The following is a 16655-nucleotide window of genomic DNA, read 5'->3' on the forward strand; positions in this document are numbered from 1 at the left end:
AGGTATAGATCCCCCCTCATTCTTTTCAATTACTCTGAAGTTTCCCTCACATGGATGGACCATCATTTATTTAACCAGCGTCCTACTGGTGGCTCCCAGTGTTTTGCTTATTATTAATGACACTACAGAGGCAATACGTCTTTGCAGCCATGAATGGGATGTGTCTGTAGGGTTCATTACCAGTAATGGGATTGCTGCATTGATGGGTATATGCTTCTATAATTCGAGAGACTGAAAATTACTCTAATTGATGTTCCCATATATTAGAGAGTTGAAAGAACCCATTTGTTTAAAGATGAGTTTAAAACAATGTAGTAGGATAAAAACTGCGCAATCAAATTTGGTATAAGAAGTGATACAGATCATTGTCAATTAGATGTCTCAGTATATTTGCGTGTATGTATACACATACGTAATTTTTTCATTGTCTAATGTTTATAAAGTGTGTGTCTGGTACTTTAAAAAAACTGCTTTATTGAGGTTTAAAATGCTGCAGATACAATATCTACAAAATATTTACAAAAAGCTGTGGATATTTAATGTATACAACTTGACGTGTTTGTGTCTGGTACATTTTAAATCTCTTCATCCCAGGAAATTATACAATTTATGTATGTGGGGGCCAATAAATTAGACATCACTGTTGCTATGGGACTTTTAAAGTGGAAAAGATTGAAGCTGCCTGGGAGGGCTGAGCCCACGTCTGTGTTCTTGCTCCTGAGCTGGGCCCAGAACTGTGACTGGATGAGTAGGCAGTGCTCGCATCTCTCCAGCCCAGTGCGGGGATCCTGCTTTGGCCCCCAGAAGGCACCCGTGCTCCCCAGTGGCCACCCAGCTATGAAACTGGACTTAATATAGTAACCCCATGGTGCCCTGAACATATAATTTTCAAACCTCCTATCCCACCACAAGGAAAACCTTGGAGGATTTTCTTCTGGGAAGAGCAATTAGCCTAACCTCTTAGGAGGAGAAATTGCATCGCCGAGCTTGTGTGGGAAAGTAAAATATCCTCCCTAAGTGGTCCTAGGTGGGTGGGGAGAAACCGCAGAAGGCTTTGCGGGAGGAGGAGGCAAGGGGTTGTGGGAGGGCTGGGAACTGCAGGGGTTAGGGCCTGGACTGGGAAATTCCTCGGGTTTGAGGACATCCAGTCCCCAACTTTTGGGCCAGAGGGTGATAAAGACGCTGAGGAGGGCAAGATTACGTGGGGTCAGGAAGGGGCCTCTCACCTGCTCAGACCACTGGCGACCAGGCCAGGCGACCCCCTCCCCCCATCCACCTACCATGACTAAATGCCACTGGGGATGCAGCTGTGACAAGATGGGCCAGGACCTGCCCTCACAGAGCCAGCATGCAGAGGCGAGTGGGATGAGAGCACAGCAGCCTTTGGTGGGGTCTTCTCTAGGTCAAGGGACCTAGGCGGCTGCTTTAGAACTCAGGACACCCTGGGATCAGAGAGAAGACTGGAAGGAGAGATCTGGGAGCAGATTTGAGCTGAGCCAGAGGGGGATGGCCTGGAGAGGCCCACACCGCATGGGGAGAGAGCCAATTGATGGGGTCTGCGCTGGAGAGCAGGGAGCTGGGAGCTGGTGGACTCGCACACCGGAGCCCTGTGTGAGTGCAGAGTGGAGGATCGTGGCCCTGTGAGATGAGGCTGGGAGCTGCATGGGCACTGTGCTGTGTTCCGTTTTGAAGAAGAGGCCCTGCTTTGGCAAAGGCTCTGATGGGGAGTGGGGGATTATCCTCTCTATATCCTCACAGACAGTGTGGTCTCAGTGGAAAGAGAAAACACATTAGCATGTACGTGTGTGTACACGTAAACACTATGGCTGTTACCATAAGGCTGTCAGTAATTGGAGTCAAGGGAAGCATCTAGATGGCCAAGTCTATGTGAAGTTGGGCAAATACTTAACCTCTCTATACGTCAGTTTCCTCATCTATAAAATGGGAACAGTATTAGTATTGACCTCATAGGTCTGTTAAAAGGGTTAAACACAAGCTAATGCTTGTAAAGCATGTAGCATAGACCCTGTCACCTAGTAAGGTCTCACAGATGATTGTTGCTGTCATTTATCATAATAATTATTAGTTGTCATCTGCTGGAAGAGAAGGGGTGGGGAAAGGTAAGATGTGGGTGGGCACAGAGGTGCTGAGTCATGGGGTGGGGAAGGCAATGCAAGCTGGGAGCAAAGGTGAAGACGTGGGAAGTGTCAAATGACAAAACAAGTTAATAACGAGTTTGATGTCCTTTATTCAAGGGAAAACAGTCCATGCATTGGGGGAGTACAGTGCCCCCCAAGCAGTGGAGCACTTTTCCTGAGGGATTTGGGGTAAGAGTGAGTTATACAGAGCATTAGAAAAAACAACAGAAACAGAGCATGATTGGCTAAGAGGTCAGGGATTTCCCTACAAGGCCAGCAGGTCCTATTTTTGAATCTGGTAACCTAGCTACAGCTGAGTCGGAGGATTTGTGATTGACATATTTTACATTTCCTTGACCCTGAGGCCTTTTTCCTAAGTGTGAACTGACTTAGGTTTAGCTCTGTGATGTGGTCTGGGCCCCTGGGGTGGCCTACATTTGGTGGGTCCCCGTATCCAAATGACCTTATTAGAAGGGAGCATTCTAAGTCCTCGTGACTCAGGTGTGATCCAAGGACAACCAGCAGCATCACCTAGAGCTTGTAAGAAATGCAGACTCTTGGGCCCCAGCCCAGGCCGACTGACTCAGGATGTGCATCTTATCAAGCCGTTCAGGCGATTTGTTTGCGTGTTGCAGTGTGAGAAGCACCGCTTTCAGCCACAGCTCACGGGAGTAACAGTTTGGTGAGGCAAGTAGAGAAAAGACTAGAGACAGGTTGGGACAATCAATACACTTCCCCCTAAACATTTCCACATGCAAGTTGTTAACCAGGATTCAATATTTGTTTATAGTTTTTTTCTTTGAGGTAAAACTTATATCCCATGAAATGTACATATTAACTGTCCCTTTGAGTTTTAACAAGTGCATGTACCGATTAAACCAGACTCCAATCGTGATATAAAACATTACCAGCAACTAGAATATCTCATGCCTCTTCCCTGTCAAGCCTGCCCCAGACCCAAGAGACAACTGCCATTCTGATTTTTTTTCTCTCCATAGATTATTTCCCCATTTTTAAGAACGCCATATAAATAGAATCATATGTAACACTTCTTCCACCCACATAATGTTTTGATATATCCATGTGCTGGGGAGGAAAAATAGTTTTCCTTCTATCCTTCTAAGTTCTTCTGGCAGATCTTATAATTAAATTGACATTAGCTAGATTAATAGGAGAAACTACGTATTATGTATGTACATATGGGCGTTCTATAAGAATATGAGACCCAGAGATAGAACAGGCAGTTCAGGCTTATATGCCACCTTGAGCTAAGGAGAAAAGTGGGGACTGTGATTTGGGGCTTCAAAGGGCAGAATGGCAATTCCCACTGAGATAGGAAAACAAATATTTGGTAAGTAAATGTTTGCTGGGCCATCTTCAACAATGGGCAGTAGAGAGGACTTTGATCAAAAGGGCCTTGCTGGGTGGCTCCCCATCACGCACTAGTTCCTACTAAACTATAGTTACCTGTGATCATAGCTCCCTTCCTGGGGCTGCCCTGTGTCTACATTCTTTTAGGCAGTTTCGGGGAAGGGGAAAGGCTTTTCCTGAGTCTTTTGTTTCTTGAAAATAACCAGCTTAAAATGATCGATACCCCAAAAGGCATATTTTGGGGTGGCAGCTCTGCTCTGCCTCACATGTCATTGTGTGTATCGGTAATTTGTTCCTTTTTATTGCGGAATAGTATTCCATGGTGGAGGTATATCACAGTGTGTGTATCCACTAGGCTGTTTCTAATTTTTGGTTATTATGAATAAGGCTATTAGGAACAGCCCTACAAGTCTTTTTGTGAACATATGTTTTCATTTCTCTTGGGTAAATACCTAAGAAGTGGAAATGCTTGGTCACAGAGGAGGTATATGTCTGGTTGTGTAAGAAACCACTAGACCTTTTTCCGGAGTGGTTGTACTATTTTATACTTTCACCAACGATTACGCATGTTCCAGTTAACACCCTCGTTAGCATTGGGTTTTGTCAGGCTTTTTAATTTTAGCCATTGTGGCTATAACAGCATATCTCATTGTGGTTTTATTTTGCAGTTCCTAATGATGATGGCTAATGATGTTATCTTCTTTGATATGCTTATTGGCCATTCATATACCTTCTTGAGAAGTGTCTGTACAAATCTTTTGCCTATTTTTAAATGGGGTTATTTGCCTTTTGCTTACAGAGTTACACAAGTTTTTTCTATATCCTGGATACCGGTCCCTTGTCAGATAGGTTTTGCAAGCATTTTAACTGTGAGTGGATTTTTACAGGAATCTCAGGTATTGGGTTCAGCTCCAGCCAGGTCGGGCGTATGTGGGTGTAGGGCTGGAAGTTGGGGTTGAGTGTTGTATGGACTACTGCCCCCTCCTTCACAGGGCTCGTGTGAAGCACCAATGAGGTAACACAGGTGAAAGTCCTTAGTAAAGTATAACCAGATAAGCAACGGTTTGTCATTGACCCCTTTAAATACGAGAGGAGGAAGGGCCACTTCCCTGCCTTCTGCCCAACAGAGCAGTCTCTCTCTTGGTTGCAGACAGGAGAGAGAAAGCTACCCCTGGGTGGGAAACAGCCTCTCCTGTTAAGATCTGAGTGGTTAGAGTGGAGTGTCTAAAAACCAGTACAAGTGTGGCATCACGCCCCCATTCAAATCCGAGTTCTGTGTGCTCTTGTGTAAGCCCTCATTTCACTTGAAAACTGGAAATAATAACACTTCTGCCACCAGCTCATTGTGAGATTAAAACAACGTTTACCCTTGGTGTTATTATTTTATTATTATTTGTAGAACGTATTTCTAAGAGGGCTGCAAATATGGTGCAATCCTTATAATGGCCTTTTGCTGTAAGTCGGATCACTTTTTTTTTTTTTTTTTTGAGTAAATTGCAGTTGGTTATAAGATGCTCCTGGAGGCTGCAGGAGGTTGTGGATGTGGCTGTGCTCTGGAGTCCTGTTTAGGGAGCGCGCTTCTATGTGCCTGTGCCACAGAAAGCCACCAGAGGGCGCTCGCCCTCCTCCTTAGCGCTTGTCCCGAGGCTGGGAGGTATCTTGCCCCAAATTCTGCCTCCCACTGACGTCCTGCTCCATGTCCAAACTGACTTCTGTGGCATTTTCTGGGATGGAGTGTAGTCTCCAGAACATCCCCATTTGAGGCCAGAGGACTAATAAGCTTGAGGGACCCTGTACCGAAAGGCCAGGGAGGGCAGTGCTGGTCTCTGTCCCCTTAAAGTTTTCCTTGGGGCAGGGGGCTCATGCAGAGCCAGAGGGCACAGGGGAGGTAGTCAAGCAGTTTTCTGTGTATCCCACCCCCACCCTTCACACGCCCCTGTTACCACTCTGGACCTCATGCCACCACCCCCTGAATTGGGGGCAAGGATAACAACTCATGACTAGAGCTGGGGAGGGGGTTGTGCTGGGTCGCCTCTTGGCTTCCTCTGTTCCAGAGTTGCGCAGTATCTGGGACTTGTTCTCCAGAGACACTTGGGCCCCCACCTGCCCCTTGCTTTACTTCAGTCTCCTCCAGAGAGTTGGCTAGGTGTGGTGGGGGTGTCCCCTGTGTGCCCATTAATGCACGGAATTGCTCTTGACTTGGTCCAGTTACTTTCCCTCCAGGCCTCATGCAAGGGGTTGAGGGGTGGGCTTATAGACCCCTAAGTGCCCTTCCCTGCAGCTCTAAGATACTAAGATACATAACGTCACATCAGAGCCACAGCCTCATCCTGACTCCCTTTCTGCCACATTATCCCCACTCTTGGGTCCAGTCCACTCCACCTCACCCCCAGTCCAGGACCCACGTGAGGTCTTACCCAGAAGGAGGGGCCCTTGACCCTCTCTGGCCATGGCAGTGACCTCTTGGTGAGCCACTTCCATGCCAGCTTGTACCCACACCCTTAGGCCCAGGCACTGATCCTGGGGCCCAGTGGCCAGTGCATAAGGGTGTCCTGGCTAGACCTTCTGCCCACACAGGTCAGTAGTGAGGGCCTCTTGGCCCCCCCCCCCCCAATCTCCACTCAGGCAGGGCCAATAGGTCTCTTGCTCCTCTTTTCCTCCCAGCAGGGATTGGCAGGTCCGTACCTGGCCCAGGGCCCTCTTAAGCAATAGAGCTCTCAGTGGCCCCTCGATGACTGACCAGGCCAGCCTGTTACTTGGTCAGTGTGTGTGTGTGTGTGTGTGTGTGTATGTGTGTGTGTGTCTAGCAGGCAGGGTCCCTGGGGCCTCCAGAGCCCTTGTTCTGGAGAATTGCTGTCTGGGGAGGGAGACCTGGAGGGTACTTTTCATGGTAAGCCAGCACCCCAGTGGGCCACCTAGTTGCTCAGAAGTCACATGCCTTCCTTTCTCCCAGAGGCCATGTGACAAAGCAGCAATTGCTTCTCCCTGCAGCCGAGCCCTTTAACAATCCTCCGTTTCTTTACTAGCCCACTCATCCACCCTTGCACTCACCTACTCATTTGTGCACTTCTCCACTCACTCAGTTGTGTACTCGCTTATTTGCGTGGGGGCCGTGGGAGAAGTGGATGCCCTTTTCCACTCACTAGTCCCCATATTTACCCACTTGTCTCCTCTCCTGTCTACTCACTCCCTCATCCACCAAGCGTCTGAACATCCCAGGTACCAGTCCTGGTGCAGGGCACAGCCTGCAGGGAAGCTGAGTGGCCCGCGGCAAAGTCTTTAGGGTCAGAGGGACCGGATGTGAATCCTGACTCTGCTGTTTCTTGACCATGTGACTGTGGGCACATTTCTCAAATTTCTGAGCCTCAAGCTCCTCATCTGTCAAATGGAAACCCTGTGTACCTTCCTTATCTCAGGGTGGGTGGAAAGATCAGCTTCGGGATTAATGCTTGTAAAGTACTTTAACCAAGGCCTCCCCACCTGTCCCAGGCTACCCCTGGGGGCCAGTGGCCCCCACACCCACCCCTGAAATGGAGGATAATAATTACCGGCCTTCCCACGCACCCCTTCCCTCTGCCTTTTTGCCCAAAGGGCACTCTGGGGTTGCATAAGGTCAGCCAAGACACCTGGAAGATCCAGCTTGTTCCCTCCCCTTTTGCTGCCAAGTTCTCCATAATAGCTGTGTGTGTGTGTGTGTGTGTGTGTGTGTGTGTGTGTGTGTATGGAGGGGGGGCAGGACAGGCCTGGAGTATCTGACCCCTTGAGGGGTCATTTCCCCTCCCATCGAAGCCTATCCATAGCCAGGACAGTCAGCCCCCACCCCATTCCTGTCCTTCCACAAGCTTAGTGTGGACTGTTCCCTCCAGCTGTTCTGAGGGTCCCTGGAGGCAGAAGGTGCTTTTGGACTTCAGAAAGCCTGGCTAAGCTGGAAGCATCAGCTGGGTGGGGGAGAGGGGCAGAAGCATGGTTGGGATGGGGCTCTGGGTTGAGGGCCTTCTCCCTCTCCCTCAGACAGCCTGGCCAGGAGGGAGCGCTGTATGCCGCCTTGGCTGGGGGAAATGTGCAGGACGGCCATCGTGGACTTAGGACTGGCTCCAACCAGAATGCAGATTCTTCACAGGCCCTGCAATCTTGGACAAATCACTGGTAAAAATCTTAGTAGTTTAAGAAATACATTGTGCCTTGCTGAGCATGTCCCTGGAACCCAGGAAGTGCTCTGTCATGGGGGGATGCTGTGGGTAGTGGCTCCGTACTGGCCTGGATGAGTCCCCTGGCCATTCAGCTCAGCCCGGCACCCCCACTGCTGCCTCCTGATGCAATGCAATGGAAGGGCTCTAGGGAGTCCTTCCCCTCCACTCAGCCAGTCTTTAAGGGCACCTTTGGGGGGCACATTTCCTTGCTGGGGTAAAGCCTCCTACATCCTGGATGGGGGTGCAGGTGGGGGTAGTGGTTAAAGAGCCCAAAGCCCTCAGGCCTTGTTTTCAGCCTGTTTCCTGAGTGGACCTGCTTTGGGGGTGGGGTTACAGTCTCAGGGTGGGCTCCATGAGCAGGCACACACCCATGTTCCAACTGCAGCTGCCCATAGGCTTGTGGCCCTGGCCATGTGGTCATTATTAGTTTTCTTAGTCTGCTCAATGTTAAGCTCCCAAAGGACAGGGACTTTTTTTTTTAAACCTTTGGATACTTGTTGCCTAATAGTGTGACTGGCATGGAGTGACTGAGTGAAATGAATGAATGAACGGACACTACGCAGGTACAGGCTCAGTAAAGAGAAAGTGGACAGTGAAGACTGTGTCTTGCTTGGACGTTGAGTGAGCCAAGGTGGGCACCCCTAGGCAGGTATTTTAGAGTCCTTTACACTGCCTGCCCCATGCCCTCCACCTATACTGAGAGCGGATGCTGGCAAGCTGGCATGTGTGTAGCCTTCTTGACAAGTCAGGGATTCCCTATGTCCTGTTCCTTGGTCCTAGCACCTACTTTCTGTTCAGGGGTCAGCATTCTCTTTAGAAAGGGGGTGCCTTGAAGGCGGGGGTCACCTGGTGCCTGGCATAGAGTGGGTGCTGAATACATACCTGTCCAATGAGTTGGCAATTTGCTGGATGGACCTGGCTGTTCTGCCTCAGAAAACTGCCTAGGACAGTGCCCCTGACCTGGCCTGCCCACCAGGCTGTCCCCAGGGCTGAGGCACCTCCCAGACTTACAACCCAGTTGAGAGGGAGGGTTTGAACCCTGGGAGTGCCCTGGCCCGTGGGTGGCCAGGAGCTGGAATTGCCCCTGATGAAGCAGGCTTGTCAGCCACACTCTAGCCTTGTCTGGAACAGGGTGACTGGGAGGCCACCTCGCCCACACCTGTGAGCGGGCCCTGATAAGAGTCTGGGCCACTACTGGGGGAGCCAGCATCCACCCCCAGCCGCAGCTCTCCTCCCTGGATGGGGCCCTCTGGGGAGCAGGGTCACGTGGCCACATTGCCACTGTGTAGACTCAGGCTGGGATCAAATACCTGCTCTGCCACAGACTGGCTGGACCTTTGCGTGTTGTTTATTTGCTTTGAGTCTGTTTCCTCATCTGTAAAATGGAAATGCTTACAAATAATGGAACATTTTTAAGCCATAACAAAAAAAATGTTATAGTGCAGACCACTGCCGGGCAATGTATCAGGACCCTCCCAGTTCTTGGGTTTACTGTCTGTCTTCCAAGGAAGAAGTACTTGATCTGTTCTGTTCATAATGGTATTTCCAGCACCCAATGCCCGGTGTATAGTAGGTGCTCAATAAATGTCTGTGGCATGAACAAAGATACGAATCCTCACTGTTTACACAGTGGGTGTCAGGTCCTGCCTATCAACTGGGATATCAACTGGCACCCTCAGGACCATCAGAGTCCTCACTTTGAGTCTCCCTACCTTAGGCCATCTCCTGGCCTGGGTGCTTCTGGTCTGGGAGGCTGCCTGGGGCCTGGAACATTCTGCCCCCTCAGCCACCTGGCTCCTCCCACTCCCAGGACCTTCGAGGCTTCACACCCACTGCCTCGGAGCCTTTTTCTCAGGCTTGCAGCCACTGACCCAGCTCCCCTCCCTGAGAATCTCTGTCATAAAGAAGGAGAGGCCCTGATCTGGCCTGTCTCTCTGCCTCCGGGGCCTTCCTCACCCAAGGGAACCTTGGTTATAAATATGGGGGTTACGCCTTGCATGTGCATTAAAGCAGCTTTCATCTGGGAAGCTCCCGGCTGTGGGGAGGCTAATTAGTTGCTCTCTGGGAAGAGTGAGTAAGAGCTGACGTCCCAGCATGGGCACTGGCTAACTAGACTCGGAGCTGGGCCTCCTGGGAAGACATGGGTGAGCCATCACCTCAGGCCACGCACCCCTCCACATTTCTCTTTGCTGCAGCACCTCTTCACCTCTTCTCTCAGGCTAATAATGAAGGCCCCCATTTACTGAGTGCTTATTATGTGCCAAGGGCTTACTAAGCTCCTTCTGCCTATTGAATGTACCCATGTGTGCACAGCACTGGGGGCTGTTATGAAGTGATAACAGCTATGGCTCCCATTACAGAGTTGTAATTGTCTGCGTGGGGCCAGTGCTTCCTCACATGACCTCATGTAATTCACGAGAAGCCCTTAGTGCAGTGTGTCGCATGGAATAAGCACTTGAGAAATGGTAGCTAATACTACGAATCTTCAGAACAACCCTATGAGGTAGATACTATGTTATCTCCATTTCTCAGATCCTCATCTAAAGAATGAAGCTCAGAGAGGTTAAGCAACTTGTTGGAGATCACACAGTAGTAAGTCAGGAGCAGACCCAGTATTTGAACTGGATTGGTTTGACTGTAAAGCTGTACCTAGCTTTTCAGATGTTTTTCCCTCCCTCCCCATAACCTGGAGGCTATTAACCCCAAGGCCTTACTTTGCATAGTTGTAGGGACACCAGGCAGAGGCTTTCTTCTCAGCCATCTTTCCAACAGTGCATTGGTGGGCTAAGTGTGGACTCAAAACGCTTGGGGATCATCTAGTACAACTCATTCCCACCCCCCCACTTTTCAGATGCAAAAACTGGGGAGGGAAGTGACTGTGGAAGGTGACAGGCCTACCTGCCTCCTCATCAAAGCATGAGGAATAAAGAAGCAGTGGAGAGAGATGGGTGCTCACCCACCTGCTTCCATCCAGGTGACACTGACACCAAGTAACAAGCATCCTCACAAGAGAATACAGTATCCCCCACTTTTTAAAAGCTTCATGCCACTTCGCTTGTATGAAAGATCTACGTTAGTACCTGTTTTCACTAACCAAAAGAAACCTGAAAAGGATTTTCGCATTTACCCAAAATGGTGAAAATTGAAAATAGCACTCAGTATTTGTTGTGCTGTGAACCATTACAGAGGCAGCGCACGCCCTGAGCAGTGACAGTAGTGCCACCAAGCACCTGCTCCAGGAACTGCACTCAGCATCTCCACATCAAGTCGTCATAGCTTTGAACTGTGTCTATGAGCATCTGTGCTTTATCTCAATTTATTTTGTGCATTCTTGCTTTTACTATATGTTAGCATTCTTTTAGGTTTTATGTGTTATTTGGTATGATTTGGTAGGTTATTTTTTGGGTCTGGGAACACTCAAAAAACTTTCCATAGACTGTAACGGTAATTGCTTCTTTACCCTGTTTTGGCTTACTAAAGGTTTCATAGGAATGTTCTACTTTCGGGTAGAGGAGGAAACCTGTATCTGGCTTCCATCTGCCGGCCTGGCTTATTCTTAAGGGGCTGCCGCAGGCACTTTGGGTTGGGGTGGGGGGTGTATCAGCAGATTGGGAACTGAGACTGAGTGCAGGGATTGCTTCACCTACCTGCCCTGCAAAGTTCTCTGAGCAGAGGGAGCAGGCAGAGGAGGGCTCCTACCTCGTGGCACACCTTCCAGGTCACTGTAGCTTACAAAGGCTCGTTGGAGAATTGGCTGTATCCTGGTCCCTCAGGAAAGAGAAGATGAAACATTGAATGCAGGGATGGGTAGATGGTACACCATATCTTCTCACCATTGTTCCACGAACCTACCCATCAGATGTGACTCTCCTTCAGGCTTTGGGAAGGGGCCTAAGCAAATCTGGTTCAGGCAGCATTAGAAGTTCATAGTCCACAGGCTGAGGTTCCCAGGGGTGGGTCACCATTCTTGGGTACTGAGGAGGGTGGCTAAGAGCTCAGAATCCAGCTTCTATCCTCCTCTCCTCTGAACGTTGCCCCTTCATGAAGAGGCAGGTTTCTGGGTACCAGATGTGTAGACCTAGAGGCTCTGACCCTCTGCCCCCACCCCCACCCCCAAGCTCCACTCCTCCAATCTCTGTATCAACAACACCCAAGCTTACACGCTCTCACCTGCTCTGCCTGCAGCCTGGGTGCCTTCTCCCTTCTTCCCCAGGATTTCTTCCCTCTTCCTCCTGCCCTCAGCTTACGGGTTTCCTCAGAGACGCCTTCTCCAACAGCCTCCTCATCCCAAAGCTAAATTAGCTTCACACGTATGTGTTCTTCCAGCGCCTTCTTTTCTTTCATGTGAATTGGAAAACCTTGTCAAATGGAATCTTATATTTATTTATGAGATTCTTTGTTTAAACAAATCTGTCTCTGTTAGACTAAGCTCCACTTAGTGAGGTGGGAACTTGCATGTGGGCACTTCTTGTCCTCTGTGGCCAGCAGGACAAATCACATACCCAATGGGTAAATGCCAGAACCCCCCAGGACAGGATGAGAGAACTGAGTCAGTAGTTCTGCAAATGTGGTTCCAGGACCAGCGAACCAGCAGTAGCCCCACCTGGGAACTTGTCAGAAATGTAAATTCTCTGATTTGGGGTGTGGGACCCAGCAATCTGGGTTTGAACCAATTCTCCAGGTGGTTCAAGTAACGTTTAAGAACCACTGAAGGAAGCAAATCCTCTGCTGTTCCATCAGTGTCCATTGTGGCAAAGGGCAGCTAGGGCTCCTTTAAGAGGAACCAGCAAAGCCATGCCTTCAAATGCAGCAAAGGGCAGCCCATGTCTAGAAACGGGTGGGCCAAGTGTGTGGACCCTGGGTCACCATCCCCGATTCCACATGGGCCTACGCATGCTGTTTAGCAGGTTGGCCACTGGAGGGCAGTGTGACCACATCCATCGAACCCTGGAAAGGCTTCAGGAGGGAGCCGCCCTGGGAGGCAGGCCCAGGAAGACCAACTGGGCAGCCTCAGCCAGGAGGGAAGAAACAGAAAGGGATCTTGTCCTAGGCAGCAGCCTCGACCCACGGGCCCCATACGTTTTTAGAAGCCAAAGGGGCTGAGCTGGTGTGCACACTTGGCCCCTGTAGCCCCTCCAAGGCCTGGCCAGGTGCTTGCGTTTGTCTAGCCTTGGGCCTGGAGGGTTAGGAGGCCGGGAGACTGTAGGACGCCCAGGGGAGGAGATACCGTCAGGACGCCTGGGGCATAAAGCCAGAGAGGGCGGTGGGACCTTGACTGCCTCCCCAGAGGCAAAGGGCAACCTCCCGCGTGACCCCCTCTGAAGTGCAAAACAAGTCGGCCATCTTCGTGGGTGGCTTAACCCCCTCCTGGCCGGCCCTGGGCAGGTTTGGAAGCTAAAATGCCATGGGAGTGGGGAGGAATTTCTAAGAACTTCAAGAAAACCTTGGGCCCTGGCAACTTCCCCAGGGGTGTTTGGAAATCCCATTCCATTAGCCATCAGAAGCCCGAGCTTTTTTAAGTGAATTGGATTTGTTCCAGTCTCCTTTCTTCTTGCCCTGTACTCAAAGAGCATGAAGCCAGAGGCAGTAAAAGTGGCTCCTAGTGGTCATCAGGTGTTTTGTCAGGCAGCTGAGTGTCAGAATCCCAGATGAGCTCTTATCCAAGTGTAGTATCTTGTTGCTCACAGCATAAAGTGCAACTCCTTCACAGGTCACTCCAGTCTCCAAGCCAAGGGTCAGAGACTGGCAGCCTGGAGCTGAAAGTGAGTGGCTGACTCCTGTCAGGCCCTCCCCACCCTGCGGACTTTAAATGCCATTCTGAATGCTATTTGAGGAACCACTGTCTTCTGTTGTCTTATATCTGACCTGGTCCACACGTTGATAATGCCTCTTTGTCATTTGGGTGCTTTTCAGCTTCTAGAACTTTCTTCTTTCTTACTATAGTCAATCCTTCAAGGTCCAGCTTAAATACCAGCTCCACCAGGAAGACTTTTTCAATCTCCCTCTCTTCATTTCCAGCAGAATGAGTCTCCTCCTCTACCCACCTATTGTATCATTAGCCTCCGCTGTAGAACTTTTCAGTTTTCCTTGCTGCATCCTCTCCCACCGAACTGAGGGCACCGTGAGGGTAGGGACCGTGTGATATTTGTCTTTGTGTTCTCCATGGCACCTCACACAGGTGGGTCATTTCGAAAAAGGTTGTTGCAAGAAAATAGTGAAATTATTGCATGGGTTTTGGTGTTGGAAACAAAGTTCCCACATGTTTTGAACCTTCGGTAAAGGAACCTGTAATGGTGTTTTCTTAAGCCTTGTAATGGAATCCTTTTGTGTTTAATTGCTTTAAGTTATTTTTAGTGGAAATGTCAGGGTGCCATAGGAACAAAAACCATGGGTCTGAGCTCCACTGAAGAGACTAACCACTGAGTCTCGTGTTGGTTATTTCCTCTGTGTGGCCTCAGGTAGGAGCTCTGTGTGACAGACGTGGGGTGGCAGTCACCATGTCAGGCCCCAAGGACCCGCCAAGGAAGGTTGAAACTGGCTTGAGGTCATGATTTTAGGCTGAGATCTCCTGAGGAGTCAGAAAAGCAAGTGCCTGGAGTCTTGGAGCAGGCCGAAGCTCAAGGAAGAATCCTTTCTTTTTCCTTTTAGAATAAGCCAAAAGTGCCTGATGAAGGACTCCAGAAAACCCCTTTCATGCCTCACCCACAGATGATTTGCTGAACGCTCATTAAGGGGAAAACAAAGAGGTGGTTTTGTTTATTTATTTAAGAGGAAAAATAAATGAGCTGTGACAAAACAATTTGAAACCAGGCCCCTCCGAGACCTGGGCTTTCACTTCCTTGATGGGAAGTAAAACAGAGAATCGAATCCCCCTCCAAATAAAAGTGAAGTTAATAATCAGACAGCTCAGCCCTGGCCACATCCTGTGTCAGTTCCCTCCCTCCCTCCCTTGGCTCACTGTTTATAGCTGCAGAGCCCTCCTCCAGAGCGCAGAGTAGGCTTAACTCTTTCCTCCCTGTCCCAGCAAAGCCCAACCCTGCTGAGGCTGGCAGGCTCCTCACATCCTCTGGTGTCCGCCTGGCCTCTGCCTGGCCTGCTCTCCCCGGGCCTGCCCACGTGGCCCTGTCCCCCCTCCAGGGCAGCCAGCCTGCCACCAGCCTCTGACCAATGCATTTAATAAACCCAGCTTAGATTTGAGTGATATCTTCTGCTTGTCCTGCACAAAACTCAAAGTGGGCACAGGAGGGCTGCACCCAGTGTCACCTTCTCTCCCTACCCCTCCAGGGAAACGCTAGATAAACCGATTCCTACTCCAGACTTAGGGCCTCTGCCTCCATAGCCTGGTGGTCTCTATGAGCTGCATTTTGATGGAAAGAAGCACGAATCTTTGGAGCTTTTTGTCTGTGTTAAGAGCAGTATGTTGTGCATGCCTCTGAGCCGCTTTCTATGAAAACTTAATGCTTCCTTCAAATGGCTTCCCATGTTATAGCACAGTTATTTCTCCCAGGACCTGGGGTCATTACTAACATCCCCATTGCTGCTGAGGAGGAATCCTTGCTAATGTTTATTGAGGGCTTTCTAGTGGCCAGCCACTGCTATAAGCAACAGCTCTGCCCTATAGAGCCATTGTCCTCCTCATTTTACAGAGGAGCAAACTGAGGCACAGAGGGGTAAGTGCATAGCCCATTGTTACAGGTCTGGTAAATAGCAGCGTTGGGATTTGAAGCCAGGCATTGCGGCTCCAAAGCTGGTGCTCTTAGCCCTGACACTCAAGGTTTTACAACAAAGACTGCTCTCTTTCATGGTGTGTGTGTGTGTGTGTGTGTGTGTGTGGCGGTGTGTGTGTGTGTGTGTGTGTGTGTGTGTGCACACGTGTGCGGGGTGGGGGTGGGGGTGGGGGGTATTGGGGAGTTTAGAATAATCCTGTGAATGCATTTCAAACGTCTCAAAGCCCAGGACCTTTTGAGCTTTTGAGAAACTTGGAACTTTGTTTTGGGCTCTCCTCGCTCCCCTCTTCCTAGGGAAGAAGGTGCAGAGAACATGCAGGGGTTCAGTGGACAGCGGAGTCAAAGAGAGGCTGAGTGTGGAGCAGGTTGGGATGGGACAGACCAATTCCTTCATCTGCTTGGCAGGAGGCCATAGAGCGAGGACCCAAAGACTTGGGGTGGCCACTCCCTCAGCGACTGGACTACCTTCTGTTTATGTCCCCTCCTCCCTTCCAGTCCTGTAGACTGTGTGTCCCTCTCCTGAAGTCGCAAACACCCTCCTCTGGCTGAAATGTGTTTCACAGGAAGCCACTGACAAGTTGCCTGGAGGCAAGTTCCAAAGACTTGGGAACTGGCTGTGTGGGCCACCTGCCTCTCCTGGGATTCCTTCCTCTGCATGCCATGGCTACTTAGATTTGTTCTTGGAAAAGTGTCTGTTGCCAGGTCACCTTGCCCAGCCATTGGCGGGTCCCTCTGACTCAGGAGAGGGTGTTGTGCTGCCCTCTGCTGTGTGGAAGCCCTCATGACCGCTTGCCCAAGGCTCCGCTGGGGAAGGCTCCAGAAGCTCCCTGTGGGGGCTACTGCTGAGCACAGGGCCTGCTGCATCTGTGTACCCTGAACCCCTTGCTACATCTTTGGGAATGAATTGATCTGCTGAAGGTCTGCTTTCTCCAAACGCATCTCACCATTCAAAGCCCAGAATGGGCAGTGCCCGATTCCTCATCTTCCAATTCATGCTTCGACCAAAAAGAAAGCAGTGAGGGGGCTCCATCCCAAGTGGCCTATTCTTCCCAGAGCAGGGTGGTTCCTCTAAGGAGGGAGGAAGACAGCAGTGACTTCTCTGTGAAACCTGAAGGGAGTGAAATCCAGCAAGATGCCTCGATCAAAGAGTTCCCAGAGTATGTGTACCTTGACTTCTATGTAATTTAGAGGTTGACGTGCAGCATGAACAATTCAAACAGAGCACCCAA

At 50.0% G+C, this 16655-nt stretch overlaps 1 long non-coding RNA gene across 2 annotated transcripts in view; it reads left to right on the forward strand.

The window, feature by feature from the left end:
• LOC141570539 (uncharacterized) overlaps window positions 1-16655 on the forward strand; it is a 35472-nt gene that overhangs the window by 8918 nt on the left and 9899 nt on the right. The window lies entirely within an intron of this gene.

The sequence above is a fragment of the Rhinolophus sinicus genome, linkage group LG03, assembly GCF_036562045.2.
Source record: "Rhinolophus sinicus isolate RSC01 linkage group LG03, ASM3656204v1, whole genome shotgun sequence".
In the NCBI taxonomy this organism is placed as follows: Eukaryota; Metazoa; Chordata; class Mammalia; order Chiroptera; family Rhinolophidae; genus Rhinolophus; species Rhinolophus sinicus.